Consider the following 22,601-nt stretch of genomic DNA (forward strand, 5'->3'; position numbering starts at 1 on the left):
TTTTTTTTCAGCGTTTAATGCTGTCCAAATGAAAAATCCATGCTGTGACATCACTTATTGAGACATGACAGTGCAACTTTTTTTAATTTGTGTACATAAATGTGTTATGCATTTCAGTGGGATTTTTTTTTTCATGTAGACAGAACGGTTTTAACTGCAATGTGTCCTATCCCACAACTAAATCATTATATTAGTATCCTGAGCGGTAGTAGACAGGTCAACTCTATGCTCAAGAAAGTGACCATCAGCCTGGAAATCACCAAACTCTGTACATTTTGACCACGAGCATCGCTGCCAATTTCTCATCAGTTACAACCATTTTTGCAATTAAAGTTGAATTGCTTAATCCGTTGATCGACAGAAAAGAAATGTGCAAAAAAGTTAGATTATTGATGAGTGAGTTTCAGTCAAAAATGGCAAACATTTGCTCATTCAAGCTTCTGACGTGAGCATTTGCTGCTTTTCTCTACTTGAAATTGAACAAAACAAGCAATCTGAAGCTTGGGCCTTGTTTTTGTTGTTTTTTACATTTCATAGCATAAACAATTTATTATTTATTTAATTATTATTTATTATTATTATTATCATTTATTATCAGGAAAATATTCAGCAGACTATCAACAATTATGTGATTATGCTAATCCATTCTATACACCCACTGATGTGGTGAATTAAATCAAAAACTCAGTTAAATTTACCTGTTTTAGTTTGGGTGTTAGTAATTCTACCATAGTACAGTTAACCGCTGAGTTAGTGTGACATTTCAGAAAGGCACCGCACTTAAACAGGAAGTGGGTTTAAACTTGATATAATCTTATGTCCTGTTTATATAATCAAAAATATGACTTTACGAATATGTATAGTTCAGTTTAGTTAGAGCAGTAATTCATCTCTGAAGTTTTTCTTCTTTTCTTTTTTTTTTTACAATGTGTTTAATTTAAATTGTTTTTTAATACATACATGTGTGCATATGACAAGAAACAAATGGGTTTCTCGTCATCCAAAGCACATATAGAGCCACAAAGAAACACAAAAGACAAAGAAACAACTCCTCAGGCATAAAGCCATATTTTGTTCGATTACCCTCACAAAAACCGAGTCCAAATTAACCATAATTGTGAGGTTTCTGTCAGTTGCTTTCCTGCTACTTGATCCAACTGACCAGACACAAGAAACTGACTGTAAATGGCCAGAATAGTAAAGCGACCCCTGTAGTTTTCCTCCTACGGGTGTGTATCACACTCCTATGCAGAGAAACCACAAAACCCCTGAAGGAAAAACAGTTTCCTTTTTGAATGACAGACGGTGGCTGCTGATGGCCTCAGGTCACGAGTCTTTTCATGGTGTAACAGCCCTGTAATCGCAAGTCACATGAGGCTGTCAAATATTCACCTTCACTTTCCCTTCTGCTGCGACTTCACACACTCTGCCTCCTCTTTCTTGCCCTGAACCGATCCCGTCTTTCTGTCTGTCACCTCATCTCCGTCTCCCTCACCCTGCTGTCTCCACCTCTGTCGTTCCATCTCCATCACTCTGACTCCCCCACCATGTTTTCCTCCATCATTCCTCTCCTCTGTCTCTAAACCTTGACAGTGATTCGACATAGATTCGTTCTGGTGGATCATAGATGAGTTCTCTGCAGTGTTTTTGTGTTAAGTGCTAACTTCCTAAGTAACAAATAGTGTGACAAACGAAGCTGTGTTTTAAGAGTTTCACATACAACTTGTTAATTTTGTTATCAACATTAGAACACTATTTTTAGCAGTGCTGGTTTCACAGTTACACCTAACTAGTCCCACATAGACAGACTGATCTCTACACTTTGTTTTAGCGCCAGAGGAAGGTCTGGCTGAACGCATCATAATCAAGGGTTTAAAAATTCTCTGGGCTGTAGGGCTAACCCAAATGCTTGGAAGCATTGATTGTTGCCATGGTAACCAAATCAGTATTTGAATACTCCCTTCTTCTATACCATTACTCCATAAAATACCAAATAGCTAAAAGTTAGTAATCCAACATCATTTATTATGCTTTAATATTAATTATTAGTTATTCTCAGACAAGGACACTTAGTGATATGCCTAGTTTTGTGACTACTAGAGTTTGACCACCTGTGACAGGCTTACAAATACGCTAGCAAAAATCATTCTGTGTCCCCTCTATTAATTTGGAGGCTTTTGCAGGTCCATGAATGCAGTACAGACAGAGCCCTCACTTAGTTTTTATTTGCCTCCGATCCAATCAGAGAGGAGCAGCTGCAGCACGTGAGTGCAAACTTTTAGACTCAACAGAATGAATGGTTAAGCTTTACTTTCAATGCACCTGACGTTCTGCTGCGCCATCTCTGCCCTGAGTACGCTCTGCACTTCGACAGTGTGGTGATACACACAACCCAATGTTTGTATATTCCAATATTGCTCCTGATGAATGGTCAGACTCCAAAAATATGAATTCTGTGTTCTATGTGTGGTGGAAGATATTTTAATCTTGGCTGGCCACCACAAATAAATGAAATTGTGGGAAACCCTGTAAAGCATTGCAAGACGGTTGTTGTTCTTTCACACACATTCCTAAAACAAAGTGTGTGAAACTAGTTTCATGTAACAGTGTCAATTATGAAAACGATAACACTAGAGATGTACCGATACCACTTCTTCCTTCCCGATACAGATTCCGATCCCTGAACCTTAGGTATCTGCCGATACCGAGTACCGAGCCGATACCAGCACATAAAATAAAAATGGAATGGATATGAATTGTTGTATTGTAATTGTCTGTGTAAAATATTAAGAAATAAATACATAATAGTAGAATGAATACCATAAAAACATTATTTTAATTATTATTATCCAGTGTTGACACAGATCACGACACAGGTTAAAGTGCAGCCACACAATTTGGTAAAAAAGACATTTTAAAGGCTACAGTAGAATGCTTTTTAAACTCCGCTCCGTTTCCGTTTCATTTGCCTGTAGCATGCGTATGCGTAATGACGTGAGGCATTACGTATCGGATTGGTCATAGGCTGTACTCGCCGATACCCAATACCGCATTTTAGGCAGTATCGGAGGCATTTCCGATACTGGTATCGGCATTGGTATCGGTACAACTCTAGATAACCCACAGATAGCAGCAGGGAACATATGCACAGCCTACATCCTGTGAGTCAGACTACACCTGAGCTGACTGGTACCATCACTCTTGTTTTGTTGAGCACTGAGCAGTCACAGATGTGGTGCCTTGCCTAAAAGTATTTCAGCTGTTGCTATGGAGATATGGGATGATGTTTTTTATTGGTCATTTTCTCTGATCAGGTGTAAATGTATTTTTAATCTTTGGGCTGCAGATGTTAATGGATCACTTAAAGTGAAGAGTAGATGTGATGAGTCAGAGTTTAGTTGAATAATCAATTAGTAAATTTAAAAAATTGTCATGAACTTAACTTGGTGATCATTACATGATACTTTTAGTATTTTGTCTAGTAATCATATTAGGGCTGCAACTAACTGTTATTTATCTTGTGAATATATATTATCTCTGATTAATTAATTATTGAAAATGTTAAGGAATAGAGAAAGGGACCACTAACAGTTTTTCAGAGCCCAACATGACATCAACAGACTTCTTGTCTTTTCTGTCAAACAGTTCAAACCCCCCCAGATATTTTCAGACTCAAATTATTATAATATTTGTATTATAAAGTTGTGAGTGGTGGATGCACTTCATCCATTGTAGTCTATGGTACAGTGTTTGGCTGCAACTAATTATTTTCAACTAATTATTTTCATTGTTTATTAATCTGTTGTTTATGTTCTTGATTAATTGATTAGTTGTTTGGTCTATAAAAAGGCAGAAAATGTTGGAACAGTGTCCATCAGTGTTTCCCAACACCCAGGATGACATCCTGAAATGCCTTGTGTTTTTTTCCACAACCCAAAGATATTCAGTTTACTGTCACAGACAAGGAAAGAAAACAGAAAATATTCAAATTGAAGAAGCTGGAATCAGAATTTTGACTAAAAAAATACTGAAACTGATTAATCAATAATCAAATTAGTAGGTGATTACTTCAGTAGGTGACAACTTTTTTAATCAATGTTTTCTTGCAGCTCTAGTATAAAATGTGCTCACACAGTTTTCCCATTGTACCTCAGCAGATCCAGGTCATTACTGTAATGTTTTCTCCTGCACTGTTGGCATGTGTGTGTCCATTGAGAAAGCTCGTGCACAAATGCTGACAGACAGCTGATTGGACATTAGCTAATGAATTGGATTGGCCTTTTTGCATCACAGCATCCCCGTGCCAAGATGTAGAGGCTGATGGGAAAGCAGGCTGTGGAGAGGTGTGTGTGTGTGTGTGTAATTTGTATAAAGTTTTCTGCAGAATGTCAGCCCACAGTTTTACCTCGTTACACTCAGCCATCAAAGTGCTGGTTGTCATTATTTTCCTGCGTAGCTTGACTTGCAGTTTCACTTTGAAGATGTGACATTGCTGAACCAAGAGGCTTCATCAGTTCATCACCAAACAGCAGCTACATTTCATAAAGTACTTACTCATACGTCCTGTGAGTCTTCAAATTATACATAACACTTTGTATTTAGGGCTTGTCTCCTGTCATCATGTAGGAAGTTTTTACTGCTAATACATCACACTGTACTCGTGGAGCAGGTTAGAGATTCCTGACATCAAGTCACATCTCCATCTTGTCATAATCATCGTCAGTCAACACGGAAGCTATGTTAACTGTTGCTACCGGTTAACGTTGTTCACTAGAAAAACACTAGAAAAAGTATGCAGAGCTGCTTTAATGTCATCCAGACTTGTCGTCATTTTTTGGCTCTGGCACAGGAGGAAGACATTTCCTGTTCTTCTTGTCCTATTCAGCTCTAAGTGGCTTAGTTGTTTTTCACACCAGAGAAACACTCATCAGTGAGCACATCATTAGAGCTATTGGAGTAGTGGGTAGTGATTTGGACGTCTGAAACCAGGCGAGGAGATTTCTCACTCCAGCTTGGAATGTCATTGTTCCCACCAGGGATGTTTCTAATGAATTTCCCTGATGTTATAACGGAAGTTTACACATAGACTAGTTGACTAATAATACTTTTGGTTATACCTTTAACCGACTAATGTTTTGGGTGCCAAATAGCAAAGGTAGCAACATTTAATTGACCAGTCGAGTAATCGCACACATCCCTAGTTCTCACAGGAGCAAATAAACTATACAAAGGGAGGAAAATTATTTTTTTGCCAATTCATTCTTTCTTTAATGAGCACAGTTTTGATTGAGCGAGTGCGTAAATACTGAGCTGAGTTCGTGGTTAATTTCCTACCCTGCGTGCATGTGTGTGGCAGCTGTGTTTACAGTGTCGGTGGGACCATTAAGGTTGCATTTCCATCAATTGATTTTCAGGCAGGAATGGCGTGTGTGTGTTTGTGTGTGTTTGTAACCTGAGCTCAATGAATGAGCCGCACACTCTTACAATCAGGACTGACAGACTGACTCATCTGTTTGTTTTTCTGTGTAAAGCCTCATGTTTATTTTACAACTGTATTATAACAGGGCTGCAACCATTATTTTCATCATTGATTCTGATTGTTTTCTCAAATGATTGATTCATTATTTTGTCTATGAAGTGCCAGAAAATAGTAAAGTGACCGCCATGATTTCCCTGGAGTCTAAGGGTTGTCTTTTTAAGCTGATCAAACCGGAAAGTGGTCACTTTACGCTCATGTACAGTACAGGCCAAAAGTTTGGACACACCTTCTCATTCAATGCGTTTTCTTTATTTTCATGACTATTTACATTGTAGATTCTCACTGAAGGCATCAAAACTATGAATGAACACATGTGGAGTTATGTACTTAACAAAAAAAGGTGAAATAACTGAAAACATGTTTTATATTCTAGTTTCTTCAAAATAGCCACCCTTTGCTCTGATTACTGCTTTGCACACTCTTGGCATTCTCTCCATGAGCTTCAAGAGGTAGCCCCCCGAAATGGTTTCCACTTCACAGGTGTGCCTTATCAGGGTTAATTAGTGGAATTTCTTGCTTTATCAATGGGGTTGGGACCATCAGTTGTGTTGTGCAGAAGTCAGGTTAATACACAGCCGACAGCCCTATTGGACAACTGTTAAAATTCATATTATGGCAAGAACCAATCAGCTAACTAAAGAAAAACGAGTGGCCATCATTACTTTAAGAAATGAAGGTCAGTCAGTCCGGAAAATTGCAAAAACTTTAAATGTGTCCCCAAGTGGAGTCGCAAAAACCATCAAGCGCTACAACGAAACTGGCACACATGAGGACCGACCCAGGAAAGGAAGACCAAGAGTCACCTCTGCTTCTGAGGATAAGTTCATCCGAGTCACCAGCCTCAGAAATCGCAAGTTAACAGCAGCTCAGATCAGAGACCAGATGAATGCCACACAGAGTTCTAGCAGCAGACCCATCTCTAGAACAACTGTTAAGAGGAGACTGCGCCAATCAGGCCTTCATGGTCAAATAGCTGCTAGGAAACCACTGCTAAGGAGAGGCAGCAAGCAGAAGAGATTTGTTTGGGCCAAGAAACACAAGGAATGGACATTAGACCAGTGGAAATCTGTGCTTTGGTCTGATGAGTCCAAATTTGAGATCTTTGGTTCCAACCGCCGTGTCTTTGTGAGACGCAGAAAAGGTGAACGGATGGATTCCACATGCCTGGTTCCCACTGTGAAGCATGGAGGAGGAGGTGTGATGGTGTGGGGGTGTTTTGCTGGTGACACTGTTGGGGATTTATTCAAAATTGAAGGCACACTGAACCAGCATGGCTACCACAGCATCCTGCAGCGACATGCCATCCCATCCGGTTTGCGTTTAGTTGGACGATCATTTATTTTTCAACAGGACAATGACCCCAAACACACCTCCAGGCTGTGTAAGGGCTATTTGACCAAGAAGGAGAGTGATGGAGTGCTGCGGCAGATGACCTGGCCTCCACAGTCACCGGACCTGAACCCAATCGAGATGGTTTGGGGTGAGCTGGACCGCAGAGTGAAGGCAAAGGGGCCAACAAGTGCTAAACACCTCTGGGAACTCCTTCAAGACTGTTGGAAAACCATTTCAGGTGACTACCTCTTGAAGCTCATGGAGAGAATGCCAAGAGTGTGCAAAGCAGTAATCAGAGCAAAGGGTGGCTATTTTGAAGAAACTAGAATATAAAACATGTTTTCAGTTATTTGACCTTTTTTTGTTAAGTACATAACTCCACATGTGTTCATTCATAGTTTTGATGCCTTCAGTGAGAATCTACAATGTAAATAGTCATGAAAATAAAGAAAACGCATTGAATGAGAAGGTGTGTCCAAACTTTTGGCCTGTACTGTATAACACAGAAAAGCATTAAATTTTCAAAGCTGAGAATCAGTCACATGGTCTGGACAGCAAGTGAGTTATGGTAAGAGTCAAACCATATGAATACCTCCTTTCCTCTGTCTTTTCAGGGACCAGTTTTTCTACTCTCATGTCTGTGGGACTGCAGCTTTTACTTGCAGTTTCAACTGTTCGTCTTTTTTATTTCACTTCCTTGATTAGTCTTCAAGATAGTAAAATTAATGACTGATGCACGTCAAACAAAGAGCCAACAACCCATTAAGGTTGTTTATTATATCTACAATGATTTGAAATACTTTTAAACCATGAAATATTTAATTATTGGCAGTTAATTGAGAGTGTAAGAGTTTTCCCATTCTCATCCTCTTTAGCATGTGCTCATCTGTCCATTCTCTCAGTCTGTCTCACAGCTCTTAAATGGTCTGTACTGTTATCATTAAGCAGCTGATATGAGGCCTGTGGGTAGTTAAATGACCTGGCCTGGTGTTTGTCAGAGCATCTTCACTCCTTTATGAGAGCCATTTTGGATAATAGCAGACAGGAGATGTGGTCAAATTCCCAGAAGACCACTTAGAGATTAATATCTGAGCGGTAAGAGAGGAGCTGGAGAGCATGTAAGTGTGTGTGTGTAACCTCCTCTGGTGTAAAACGCTGCACCCACTGTTAACGTTGCTCCGTGTTTCATCTAAATGAGCAGTGTCTGTCTCTGTCAGTGGCTGTTTAATGCAGTTTTGTGAAACGAGGTTGGCAATTTGTGGAAAGCAGTAGCAGAAATAGAGAAGTGAAGCGTTAACGACACTCGAAGGGAAGATGGTGTTTCAAAATGGATAAGGGGAAGAGTTGAGAGATCGAAAGGGTGAGAAATAAGGGAAAAGCAGTGAAGAAAATGTTGCAACAGGAAGAGAGGATGTACAAAAAAATATGCTTCTGATAATCAGTAAAGAGAGGAAGAGAGTGGTGTAGAGCTGAAAGACAGGAGGGCAGAGGAAAGTGTGATGATGGCAGGAATGAAGGAGGAGAGCGTGAGGTGGATGTGAGCTGGAGAAGAGGGAGGAAGAGGATGATAGTAAGGAGAGCGCACATATTGAAAGAGGCTCTAGCTGCATTAGTAACAAAGATTTCTAACAGAAATGCCTCGTTATCACCTGTGGAGCAAAAAATTGTGAAACTTTGGTATTTTGTCTGGTTGGTTAGCATATTTTAGAGTTGTTCCAATACTGATATCAGTATCAGAAATGCCTCCAATACTGCCTAAAATGTATCAGGTATTGGTGCGGATAGGCAAGTCTATGCACCTATCCAATACCACATCGTTTATTTATTTAAAAAAAAAAAAAAACAGGATTTCCTACACATTCATTTATTAGTGGCAGCGGCCATGATTAAAACATCTGCTGCCATGTGTTGCTATTTTATTTTTGGAGCTGAACTGTTCATTAGGACACAGACAGCAGCAGAACACCACACACAGTGGAGGTGAAATTTAAGCGTTCATTGCACTGGGTCTAAAAGTCTGCATTCACTCGCCTCTGCAGCAGCTGCTCCTCTCATCCATCGATCTGATCAATTATCTCCCCCATGACTCAAACTCCACGAACTGCTGCTGAGGGAAAAAAGAACTTTAAAAGAGAGTCCCACCTACGCAGCGTTCACAGACCCACAAAAACCTCTGAAAAACTGCAGTTTTCTCGCAAAGTATTTATTCTTCTTTGTTCTTATAAAGCAGTTGCTAACAGAGAAAGTTGCAGTGTGCAGCCACTGACGACTACTATTTTTAGAGCAGCGAAGATGAACTGATTTCCAGCGTATAGTGTTATTTTAGCCGTTAATAATATGTTTGTAATGTGGTAATATTTTACGCTGAAAGTCCCACCAGTAAAAAGGCAACATGTACAGTATGTAAGGCTTTAGTTTTGAGTGGGAGCATTAGTGTTGCTTGCTACTAAATTGTGGCATAAGATTTAAACTTTTTATGGCTAACAGTCAAATTAGATGATAAAAGAAAATTATAAAGTTCATTCTCTGTATGTATTTAACCATGTTTTATAATTGTCATACAGCAGTACCAATCATGTCACATCTATACAGGGTCAGTAGTACACAGCTGTTAATTTTTTCTTTTAATGCAGTGGTATCAGAGAGTAGTACTCACTATCGGCTGGTACAGTATCAGGAAGGTTTACATCTCTAGTATATTTAAGAGTATAATACGGGGAAGTTAAACTGCTAAAAATCAGTCTGCAAGTAGTTTGATAATCTATTTAATCATTTTCAACCAATTCTCAATTATTAAAAAAATTCTGCATTTATTTGTCTAACATGATAGTAAACTAAATATATTTAGATTTTAAACGTGCTGATAGACATTATTACTATTTTGTCACACTTAACTGGTGGCCCCAGTGTTCGGTTTGTTATATTAATTCCACTGTTGCAGTCGGGATATTATTGTGTAAATCTAATTTTGCCATTTTTATTCATTTTAGTAAATTTAATCCATCCTAATTTCAGCCATTATAAAGATCAACTGTTGGTAGGAACAGAGAGAAGAATGAAAAGGCACTGATAATTAATGAAGTGAATGAAATAAGGCTGAAATTAACAATTATTTTAATTATTTATTAATGTGCATATATTGTGCAGGTATCAGCAAAAGAGAGTCTGGGAAGTTTAATGTGTTTGCTGCATAATTTACATCACGTTTGCACTTGCTGTATTTCATTTCGGCGAAGTACTGTGTGTGTGTGTGTGTGTGTGTGTGTGTGTGTGTGTGTGTGTGTACAGACAGCAGCTGGTGGCTGGTGAAGTCGATAATGCTGACTAATGATCCATGTCTTCCCTGCTGGGCAGCAACGAGGCAGCGAACAGAAGTTTAGAATAAATGAAAGCAAAGCTGTGTTTTTTCTTTTTTTCATTGTTACACTGTTTAAAACACCTGTTGGTGACACACCTCACATTCCTGGTTTCAATCGAACTTTTTGTAGGATACCTACCTGGAAGTACCCACACAAGGAAGCAAGATAAAAAAATACTGATATAATTAACCAGGGCTTAAATTTAATAACAGTCATCCCCATTAATACTATAAACAATATGCAGTCCACATGTATGCTGAAAAATCTGAACAGAAAGTCTTTTTTGGATAAAGATCAATGGAGTGTCTGTAGGGATTTGAAGGCGAGCCAAAAACATTATGTGACCGTGATGTTTTTTCTTTTCTTTTATCGTGGACAGGATCTTTTTCTTCTGTATGTGCTTCTTATTTCTATTTGTTTAACTTGTCTTTTGCCTGCAATACCTGATTTTGTAGTGGGGTCTTCTTAAGTATCCCTGAAATGATATGAAAGTTTTCATACTGCCAAATATGCCAACACAAAGACCAAAAGAAACTGTTGCACACAGTCAGTCAGTACGTTTACATGCACAGTTAATTCGAGATGCGGTTACAGCTCGACTTGACCATTTAACTGGATTACTGTCCTTGTCCCAGTATACAAACACGGGAGGGGAATTGATTAATTCACCAAAGTATGTCTGACTCCGCTACTATAGGTGGAGATATGCCCTCTTTCAGCTCGTCATAATTGGAATGTTTTCTGGTTGACCTATTTTGTCAATCACCAAAACAGTTGACAAACAAGTTAGCTACAGTTAGCTAGCGGCAAACTGGTACCATGGTGGAAAACTTTACAGCTTGTACATTTTGTCCATGCGAACTTGCACGGCTCTGGATGTAGATTTCATCATGTTGTTACCAGCTCCTTCTTCTTTTACGCAACTTCCGGGTCAAAGCCCAAGGCGGATATTTTGGAGCATGCGGCAAGCCCCTCGGCCAGTTTGGGTCCGACTGACTGTATAGGAATCCGACCCCCAATGCCATTACCTGAGTGTGTTAGACCGACTTTGAGGAATCCGATTTTGTACGATTTCAGTCAGACCAGGATGTTAACACGTATTTTAAGTCTTTTAGTTGGACTAACACAATGAATCAGTTTTCTCTAATGTCATGTGAATGTGCTGACTGTGGCTATAGATTGCAAAATTTTGAGAGGTTCATGCTGGGTCCATCAACAACAACTTGACACAGTAAACACTTTATAAAAAGCGTTTTTGAAACCAAACCCCTGAATTGAACTACAGCGTTGCAAAAAATACAACACAGCTATAACAAGACAGAAACCTTTTACATTCTCCAAACAGTAACCACAGTTTTTACGAAAGATGAAGTTTGCAGGCCCTGTTTATACCTGGTATTAAAATGCATCTTGGGTGATCTGATAACAAGTGGACAGCTCTAGATACAAGTGTAAACAACCACCAAGAAGCATTGTGATCTGATCACTTAGACCACTTGCCGAGGTGGTCTGGGACATGTTTGACCACATAAGGCCCGTTTCCACCGCAGGAACTTCGCAGTAATTTTACGGGGGCCGGGGCCGTTGGTGTGTGTCTCCACCGCAGGAACCACCCCCGAAGGACAGAGTTCCGGAACTTTTACAGGGGCTAAACAAGTCCCTGCCTCAGGGTAGGTACTCAGAATGGCCCCGAAAGACTCCTGGCTGGGGCTTGGGGATTACTTGGTGCTGATTGGATATACTCAAGGAGGGATGTGACGACAACAGAAAGCAACAAAATAACCGGCATTTTTAAAACTCAGCAGATGAGGGTTAGCTCGGTCATATAGCTTCCGCCGCCATCTAAAAAAAAACTCACTAAATGGCCGGTGAAAAAAATATTTTTTCCAGCGGATATCTTAGTTATAACATGATTGAGCTAGCAAAGTAGTTTTGTGTTGATATGTGTGGTATTTATTCAGTTTTGGGAAATCACGATGTCTAGAAAGCATCAGCTGACAGGGACAGCTACCAGCAGCAAAGCTAACATCAGGCCGTCATCTGTTAAAAGCCTCCCGTTGTCGGATACGACATGAAACTACTCCAGTTAGCTCAATCATGTTGTAACTAAGACATCCGCTGGAAAAAGTATTTTTTTCACGGGCCATTTAGTGAGTTATTACAGACACCGCTATCAGCTAACGGCGTCCCTACGTCGCCCCGGTCAAAATGGTTGCGCAACGATTACGTCACATCCAGAGCCCATAACTTTACAGGAACCTTCCTCCGACTCCGCTCTCAGTGGAGACACGGCGGTTGAGAGGACGTTCCTGTAGTAGTTCCTGCCCCCCAAATAGTACCAGGAACTTCTTCAGTGGAAACGGGCCTATATATTTTGTAGTGTAAACTTGAATGTATCCTGATGTGTCCCTGATAAGGACTATGTCATCAATGCAGGACGTGGTGGTTGTTTCTGTGACAGCCTGCTAACGTGCTATAACTTGCCCACTTTATGTCCCTTGACCAACCGATGTCCGTCCATTGTTTTGTCCAATGGTAGGTGAAGTGTTGCTGACAGCAGATGTACCAACTGCTAACCTGATGAGCAAGCATGCTAGTGAGCAGTTAGCAAGAGTGTGGATGTATTAACTGTGCGCTGGGGGCCCTCTGACCTTGTAGCATAAGTGACATAGGCAGTAATGAAATCTGAACACAAGTGGTCAGCCGGAGACACTAGGTAGACCCAGGTGTGAACAGGGATGTGTCTTAGTTGTCCACTTGTGTTTGTGAAACAGAAACTCATGTTAATACCAGGTGTAAACAGACTCCGGGTGTTGCTGGGAAAGAGCTTTGGTGTTCTGTGAACCTTCCCTGGATAAACACAGGTTTAATACCAAACTTAAAGTGAGGTCACACACACTCACTCACACACACACACACACACACACACACACACACACTCAGGAATAGGATTTGGCCAGGTTTACTTGTTCACCTGAAGTTAAACTGTACACTGTTTTTTATAACTGTAATTGTGATTCAAAGCAGTTTTTTTACAGTATTAATGTTCGCCAGCACCACGGCCATGTCAACAGCTCAAATTCAATTCAGTCAAACACATCTCTTGCTGTATGTTACATAAAATCATAAAATCAACTGGAACATCATTGGAACACATTCATTATTTCTGTGTTGGGTCAACACTGTTTTGATGTTTGCTTCACACATCGGACTCGTGACATGATCGCCGGCGATTACTTTTTCAAAAGTCACTGTCAAGTCACGACTATCTGTTGGAGATTTTGAGATAATGACACTTTCCTGCCCACAGGAAGTGAGACAGGAAATGCAAGAGGAAGCGCTTTCTTCAGTCAAAACGGAACCACCACTAACACAAAGATGTTTTGCTTCTCTCATCCTTAATTTATAAAATGTGGGTTGCAGTCGTCTGGCTGGTGGTGTGTGAGCGGAGTGACAGCTTCTTTTGATGCAAACTGACAACGGGAACCCTGGCCTATTTCTCCTCAGTCTCACACACACACACACACACACACACACATATTAGAACACATGAAAACCACAACACAAATCTGAACACAAGTGGTCAGCCTGAGACACTAGGTAGACAACAACAACAACAAAAGCTGTTTGTGTTCAGGAAAGAAGACAGAGGAGTAGAAAATAAAACAGCCTTAAATAAGTGCACAAATAAAAACATCACTTGTGACTCCAGCTTCAGACACACTCTAATATAACGACAGTATTCTCCAACCACCTCGCTGTTTAAACAGACTAACGACAAGAGAACAGATGATTTGCATCTCAGTAAAGGGAAGTGAATCAGTCACATGCCAATCTCCCTCAGTAATCTCACATCATTGTGCTTGCTTTTACTTTGTTTATCTGCCCCGTACACAACATCTATCACACGCCTTTTTTTTTTAATCTGTTTAAGAGTTTTTCCTGGGCCACTGTGAGGGTCAAAGGATAAAGGGCGTATGCTGTACAGATTGTAAAGCGCTCTGAGGCACATGTGATTTGGCTATAGGACTACAACTTACTTGACATTAAGCACGGCCCAAAACTTCCAACTAGGGATACGAGATAATATCGGCACGTCATTGGTATCGGCCAATATCAGCTTTGAAATTAACTGTTAGAATCAGCCATCATTCTTTTTCTTATTTTGCACAATAAATGAATATAACATACATTAATTGCTGGTGGGCCGTCACGACAAGAGTATGCATGCATAATATGGTGTTAATTCCACTGCAAAAGAGACTGGATGATAACTAAAGTTAGGTAGGGAAAAAATTGGATATCTGTATCAGCTATTGGCCAAATATGTTGTTGTGTATCTGCAAGAAATCCAATATAGTGCATCCCTACTCCTAACTTCCCCAGTAGAGCTGCTTTGTGTTTAACTGTGCAGGTCCTGGTTGTGAATGTTTGATTGTTGTTGAGACTGTAAGTTCACATTAAATGTGGACGATGTTATTGTCGAGTTAAACTTTATTATAGCCTGATTTTTTGGAGTAATTGTATTCTTACAAATGTTTTCAGATTCGGATTTTCTAACATTTACATAAACATTTTTCATAAGTAAATTTGTTTTTGAAAAAATAGTGACTAATGTTTTGTATTGAGCATTTCACAGTTGAAGAATAAACCTGTCATTGATCTCTGGTTTAGAAAGTATGTAATTATTTATTAGCTGACGTGAAAGGTGATAAAACTTTTTCCACCAAGCAGTTGGTTCAATTCAGCTCAGTTCAGTTTAGTTCAGTACGCATTTTTTCCACTTGCACTTTGAAAAGTTGTGGATGGTACCAATATGGTTCCTTGCCATCCCCACATTTGGTCCCGCCTCTGATGGGGTACCTAGAACTAGGGATGGGCAACACGAGCAAAAACACTATTCGAAAATCGTGACAACTATTCAACAATTTTTCGAATAATCGCCCCCCCGGAGCCACGCACACAGAGATCCATTTAAAGGCCTGAACATACTCGGGCGGAACGGACTCCGCGGAGGACCGCGCGGACTCAAAACGGATGTCCGAAAGCCACACACCGGTGACTGCTCGGCATGTATTTTTCACATCGCAGGGATTTTTCACGGACATTTTTACAGGAAACTACAACGCGGAAGTGCGCTCGACTATGAAAGCCCGAATGACTGCGGACATTCCTCACGGAGTAGTAGTCTCTCCTGTTTGTAGAAGAGCATCAAACTAGCTGGTAGTCGGTTGCTCTTGCTCTGGACTGAATTGTAGCTGGTTTTGAAGCAACTGTCTCCAATAAGCTAATATTGGTCAATCGATTGGGCCACCTGGTTTATTGGTTGTCTGTTATGTGGTGTGAGTATGATTTCATCGTATGCTTTTTTAACTCTTTGTGTTTGGTTTCCCATGAAAGAAATTTAGACCCTAAATTGTTTCCAAAAGGATGTGTTGCACCACATTTTTTTCGTTGCAGCTTGTTGCTCATTGGCAGCTTCTCAAAGTCCTCCAAATCCTGCAGTTTTTTAGTGATTTGTTGCATCAGTGCGTTTTGCCACATGTTTCTATTTGTCTTGTGTTTATTATGTTCTTTCCTCTGTTTTCACCTTCCTGCTGTTGTGAGAGGATTTATAAACACACAGATGTTGTTACATTTAGTGTTATTAATCAAGCAGACGTCAAGTCACAATGAGTATACAGACAGCTCCATCTTTGGCAGCTACTCACAGTTTTTACAAGGCATTTGATTGTGTTTTATTTGTTATGGAGGCGAAGTTAACAGATCTCGCACTTACACAACCTTGGAGAGCCGAGTGTGAAGTCTGGAGCACGTGCAGTAAAGCTTGTTATTCTGAGCTGTTGGGCAATATAAGAAGAAATAATGCCACGCTGTTTTTTTTCCATGGAAGCTATCTCTTGACACATCTTTGGTATTTATTTATGAGGGCTTGCAGATTTATCCAAATATGGAGGCCATGCTTAATTTTCAGCATTTTTTTTGTCCCAATCTACTATCCCAGTTATGTGGATTTCTTTGCACCTTTTTCTTTTTTGAATGTTATTGTCTTTTTTTAAACTTAACATGGGAAGAATCTGATGGGTGAATTGGGTTTTGCTGCCGCTAAACCACCAGAAATAAGACAAAAAGAAATGGTGCGAATCTCAAGGGTGAAATGCACCCCAACTGTTGTGCCAACCAAATAGCACCTTAGTGCTCCTGTGCTATTTGCATGTATTTAAATTGGGTTAAATTAGGCGCTGCAGGAATGATTCCTAAAACTCAAAAGTTAGTTTGGATTTTTTGCACTCTCAGTTCCCTCATCTTGAAGTCGACAGGTTTTTTGGCTTTTTGTTAGATCCCTGAAATAAGGTCTGTGGCTAACACAAGCTAAAAAGATTTTCACATTTTGTTCTAGGGCGTACAATAGGTTGGTAAATACCCCACTCGTGAATTTTGAAGCTTTTATGTGATAAGAAGTAGCTTAATGAGACTACAGAGCATCATCATGCCAAACACAGCTTTACAGCCTTATTGTGGTGGTGACGTTTAGTCATGCAGCCATGATGTAGGTAGTTTATACTCTATCTTTAACTTCTGGCAATTGAATTTATGCATAAAAAATCATAAATGTGGTGTAAAGTTGTTAAGATTATGTTGCTGAGCAAAACATGAGCAAACACATCAAACATTTTTGTTTGCCTCAGAGTTTATTTCCCGCAATAATCCAAAATCCAGTTGAACAATCTCATTCGATAATCGTCAGGGAACCAGGGCGACACTAACTTTCAGGTTGGCCGACAAGAAAACATCATCCCTGTGGCACTCCATGAGCCTCATTGTAAAAACCGTTCAGTTCACAAAGATCTGTGCTCATAGCCACACGCAGTTACAGTGAAATTATTTGCATCTTTAGAGAGTTGCTGGTAACTGAGGTGCATTTATAAGGGATTTCACACCCAGACTTTCCAGTAGGCATCATCATGCACCTTGTTGGTCAGGACCTGTAGCTCAGGGTTTTCTTCTTCTCTCTGTCATTGTGTTCTTGGAGCAAAGGCAACATTTATACTTTGCCACATGAATAATTGCAATCAGACACAAAAAGGACAAATCCCACTCAGCTGCAAAACTTTGTGGGCATCTTTATATTGTAATATCATGAGCATAATATCTTTTGTGACGAGGCAGATAGGGTTTGGAAGTGATGCACAGTTCATGGTGCTGTCAGTGGCTGCAATCCATGTGTTGTGAATTTACCCTGAGTTGTGCTGGAATTTTCAGGTATTTTCATTTGCTGTATTTGCCCAGAAAAAAGGGTATTTGTATGAGTTTATTTTACACGTTAACATAATTTGATAGTTTTAATAGTATCTCCCACTTCTACTTGTCAGTTGGTGAATTTGCCCACAGTTGGCCAGTGTGAACCAACATGTTAATGCAATGAAGTCAGTTTTTCTGCTCTAGTTCAGACTGAAGAAAAACAATGTGTTCATCAGATTTGTACAGTATGTATTTATAAGCATGACGTGCTCAGTGAAAAAGCCTCAATGAATATAATAAGAAAAAACAAATGTGAGACTCAGGTGTTGAAGCACACACATTTCAGTCTCACTCTAAGACACAGGCCATATGTTGTCACCCTCATTACACTGTGTGTTAATTCTTTCCAGTCTGTTTGGTCCTGTGAATGGCCCAACATGAGTCACAGCTTATTCAGTAAGACTGAATCTGATTGGCTGCCTGCTCAGGTGGGCAGAGTCTTTGGTTTAGTCTCACTGTTGTGATTGGATGTGATTATACACCACACATACATGTTGTGCACACACACACACACACACACACACACTAGCACAGTCTCTCAGTGTGTTGATAATCCCTGGAGTATGGATGAATCAACCTCATTGGTTAATCCCAGTCAGGTGGGCGGTGAATCTGTGTTGTGACTGGTTAATCCGTGGCACAGTAGTGGGCGGGATACAGCGAGGTGTTAAATCGATGTCTTGTCAGGCGTGTTGTTCTCGAGGCATTGTGGGGTTACCACAGCGGCCATCTGGTGCCACATAGGGCTTTAGACAGACTAACGGCTGACACACAAACAGGGACTTTCAATAGCAAAAATATGTGTCAGCCTCGTGTTTCTGCCTTTTTCTCGCCCTGTGTGTGTTTAAGATTATCTCTGTGTGTGTGAAACTAACCACTTACAGTCTGATAACGTTAGTTCAACACACACACACACACACACACACACACAAACACACACTCGCCTGACCATTATATTGATATTTCATCTTATCACAGTTATATCCAAATTGGCATAGAAAGTACAATTTGCACAACAGAGAGCACTGACTAATGTCACTAACATTTCCCGCTCAGTACACACGTTGATCACATATCATTAGTGCATGTTTGAGCCCATTTAATAAGATTTAAATATTATAATCATCTATTTTATTGTGACAGTACTCCATGAAATCATATTAAAGTAGCCCTGTGCTTGTCCACTGCCATTTAAATGTGACATCACTGAGGGACAGTACACATTAATCGACATTTTAGGGCTGTACCCAAATCAGAATTATGTCAGTGGAATTAGATTTGGCTTTTTTTTTTCCAGTATAACGTTTAAAGTTTGAACAGGGTTCAGAGGGATGTTCAGTGTGACAGCAGCATTCATATACTAAACAACCTAACGGTGCTGATGATGGATCGGAAATGTGCAACAACATTTTTTGCAGACAGTAGATATCAGCTATAGAAAGGTTTGGTCACATTTTCACATGGTGAATCTGCAGATTAATTTCATACCCAATATGTAATGATCCACTGAAGTTAGACACGTTATGAGATGAATTAGTCCCCATTTTTGTTATTTTCACTGCCATCTTAACTAAGTGAGCAAGGAGGGACAGTTTACCAGGTACAGCTGTGCCATGAATCAGCTGCCATGGCTGCAGCCAGTTTTTTGTTCTGTTGGCCGCAGGGCATTTCACCAATTTGGATGCATTTCAGAAGAAGAGCATTTTGTCTGCCTGATTTTTTAGACTTGCAGATTTTGTTGATTTGGTCTTTTTCCTTGACATTTGTGCCTCTAAGTACCGTGAGTAAGTAGGCGGTTAAATGGTTTCTCTTTTTGTCTGTTTAAATTGTGTTATTTCCTTCTTTGGTGTGCTGTAGCCTACAAGAAAGTTAATACCAATTAAAAATCCAGTCTTGGGGCGCCCAGATGCTCACCTGGTTGAGCTGTTATGTCCTTTCCACAATAGTTGTGGGTTCAATTCTTACCTGCAGCCTTTTGCTGCATGTCATCCTCTCTCTCTACCCCTTTCACTCTGAAGCTGTCCGATCAAATAGAGTCAAAAAGCCCAAAAAAATACATCAACTTGGCTCAAAGATTTGTGACGGTGCTTCAGTCGTCAAAAATACATTTATCCTCAAAATTACATGGCTAACATTTCACATACAAAACATGTTAGCAGGAAATCTCTATCTGCTCTATGCATCACACCGCGGCTCCATCAAAATTAGACGACATGTGTTTCTGGTACTGCCTCTGAAGCGCGCTGCTGGGCAGCCACTTGGTTGCCTGATGGAGATCTGTGCTTTACTGAGTGCACTTTTCTAGTTTTAATTAAGGATAGGCCGATATTTGAGTTTTTTACTTGTATCGGCATCGGCCGATACGCGCGTGGGTTCACAGATTTATTTTTCCCTGGCACTTTTTTTCATTTGAAAGTATGTGGTTAAGTTGAACAAAACTGTTGAATCTTACTGTGTACAGTAGTTATTTATGCTTCAGCTTAAATATTTGTTTATTTTATAAAGACATTACTGGAAGATTTAAGAGCACTGAACTCTTTTTTTATTTGAATGTATAATAATAATAATAATATTCTACCTGTTCTACCTCAACTTTCCATCTTGTTTTAGTATTTTTTACTGTTCAATAAATGTTTCTTATTTTAAACTTGAGACCTGTAATATTTGTTATCATTGTGTCATTTTTTTTTATGTAAATTGAGGGAGCAAAAGCAGTATCGGCCCCAAATATCGGCTCAAGAAAATTGGCAGTCCATAATCGGTCATCGGCTAAGGGTGATGGAAAAAAATCGGTATCGGCATCGGCCCTAAAAAATCCATATCGGTCTATCCTTAGTTTTAATCTGCAGTCTCTGGGCTGGTTATTACAAATTAGTGGCCCAGAGTTATCAATATCAGACACAAAGCAATGAGAGTATGTAGAGGTGGTGTCAGAGATGAGGTCGTGTGATCACTCATGATTCCAAGTCTGGTCTGCTCTAAGTAATCTCTAAAGTTTATGTTTAAAGGTCAGGTCAATGGGGACAGTATTCCAATAGTATGTAGTTGCTCAGTCAGCTAACGCAGGCTTTGGTTTTATTGTGTCAGCCTCCCGAGAATAAATATCACACCTCAGAGTGTGTAAATCACACTTGAGGGAGTTGTGTTCTCATTACAATGTTGAGCCCATGAATCACAGTGTGATAATTGCTCATCACAAAGGTGGTGACGACAGGCGCGCAGCTTATTTTCACTGTTGTTAGTTTAAGTCTAGCAGTCTGGTCCAAGTGTGTCTGTGGAGCTGATTTGGCTTACTGCGGTCTCTAAGCCTGCCAACCCCCATACACCTGCTGTCTGACAACCACAGGGTTAGGGGTGTGTTACTGTGCAGTTCAAAGGTCAGGACGTGGATTTCCTTCAGGACTTAAAATATATATTGCACAACACTTTTTGTACATAAATAACATTTGTAAAAGAATAACTGTAGTAACCAAGGTGACAGTTTCTTCCTCCTGTTCCACAGATATTCACACAGCTCATAATCGTCTCTCCTCCTGCTTCAGGTTGGTTTATTGGTTTATTTTTGTTATTGTTTATGAAGGGTGTATTGTGTTAGTCAGTGCATTATGGTCTTGTTGTATTAGCTCATGGTGAAGCCATGTACATAAGCCTCATCGCCCTACAGTGGGTGGATTTAGTGTTGTTTTTCATTGTGTCTCTGGCCTGCAGCACCCTCCCTGACTCTGCTGATCTCCTTCAACTGTTACCTGCATTTCATCACGCTTTTACCAGATGATTTGGCATGAATGCTGATATTGCATAACACAAGTTAAAACTCGTAAATCACCAGTCTTTTAAGGGAGTGCTAAAGCTACAGCAGCGTGAACAAAACGTTACCAGTGGCTGTTTTCCACACTAGATGTGCTGTATTACTGTTGATAGTGAAAAATGAAACTGCCATCATCCGTCCAGGTGCTAACTGACAATCGTATCTGCCTTTGGTTGAGGTAATAAGTTACCGACGACACTGAACTCTGACACAGTTAAATCAAACGACACCGGTTAAATGGCTTAACATAATTGGGATAGCTAACATTATCTGTTGTCATGCTTTGCACCAAACCTTGTAGCAAGTAGTATATTGATCCAGTCAGTTATTGAACCAGTGTATTTTTTACTGTCCATTTATTGTGTTGACAATGAAATATACGATCACAGCCATGATTTAAGTGATAACTGTGTTTGGTTTCTGAGTTGTTTCTTCACAAATCTGACATTTATGATCGGAAAAGTCTTGCAGGGTGTTCAGGTTTCTGTGTTGCACATGTAAATTTGCACGTAAGCGAAGGTCCTGCTGTGTAAATTCAGATGTAGATTCAGGTATTAATCGTCATGGTAACTGTCACCACATCCTTCTTGGATAGTGAAGATAAAGTCAGAACATTTCATCACTTACATCAGAATTTCTCAACCTTTCTTGCACTGCAGTCTTTTTTGTTTATAGTGGTAGTTTTATCACGGACCAACTCACTGGGCTGATCCGAAGTTAGACACAGAGTTTGAAGGTTCACATGCACGTTAGTGTGAGTTATGTTTCTCCCTTTATCCCCTCAACACACAAATATGCTTAAATACTAATGTAGAAAGTGTCAGAGAAACAAAGTCAGAAAGTGGGCCACCGTTAACTAATCAGAGACTGAAATGTGCTCTGTAAGTGGTCTGTATTTTATTGTGATTACTCACTTAATTAGAATAACCACAGATACACCTGTCAGCAGCCCTCAGGTAGTCCTCACACATATTTCATGATCTGCTGAATGCTGAGAGAAGGCTACGATGAGCTGATTACCTCACACACTGATAGTGACCTACTTCACCTGTAATCATTATATTGTTGTTGGGGCATGCACAGAGTTATCAAGTTTGATATAATTCCTGTGAAAATAGCTTATAAGTTTTATTTTTATAACTCACCATTGTATTTGCTGAATCACATGGTTTCCTCTGAACCAGTCCACAACCTAGTACATGGTTGGAATTGTGAAAGAGGTTAAGTTTGTGTGACTTAGATACAGGTGAACTCTAAATTT

At 39.9% G+C, this 22,601-nt stretch overlaps 1 protein-coding gene across 2 annotated transcripts in view; it reads left to right on the forward strand.

Moving 5' to 3' along the window:
* dnajc5ab (DnaJ (Hsp40) homolog, subfamily C, member 5ab) overlaps positions 1 to 22,601 on the forward strand; it is a 37,668-nt gene that overhangs the window by 4,103 nt on the left and 10,964 nt on the right. Inside the window, exon 2 of one of the 2 annotated variants that reach the window (XM_033629094.2) lies at positions 21,035 to 21,074. The exons of the other annotated variant lie outside the window; for it this stretch is intronic. The gene's annotated coding sequence lies outside the window, so the exon portion shown is untranslated. The remainder of the gene's footprint in view (positions 1 to 21,034; positions 21,075 to 22,601) is intronic. 2 annotated transcript variants of the gene reach the window in all.

Source organism: Epinephelus lanceolatus, chromosome 8, assembly GCF_041903045.1.
Source record: "Epinephelus lanceolatus isolate andai-2023 chromosome 8, ASM4190304v1, whole genome shotgun sequence".
Classification (NCBI taxonomy): Eukaryota; Metazoa; Chordata; class Actinopteri; order Perciformes; family Serranidae; genus Epinephelus; species Epinephelus lanceolatus.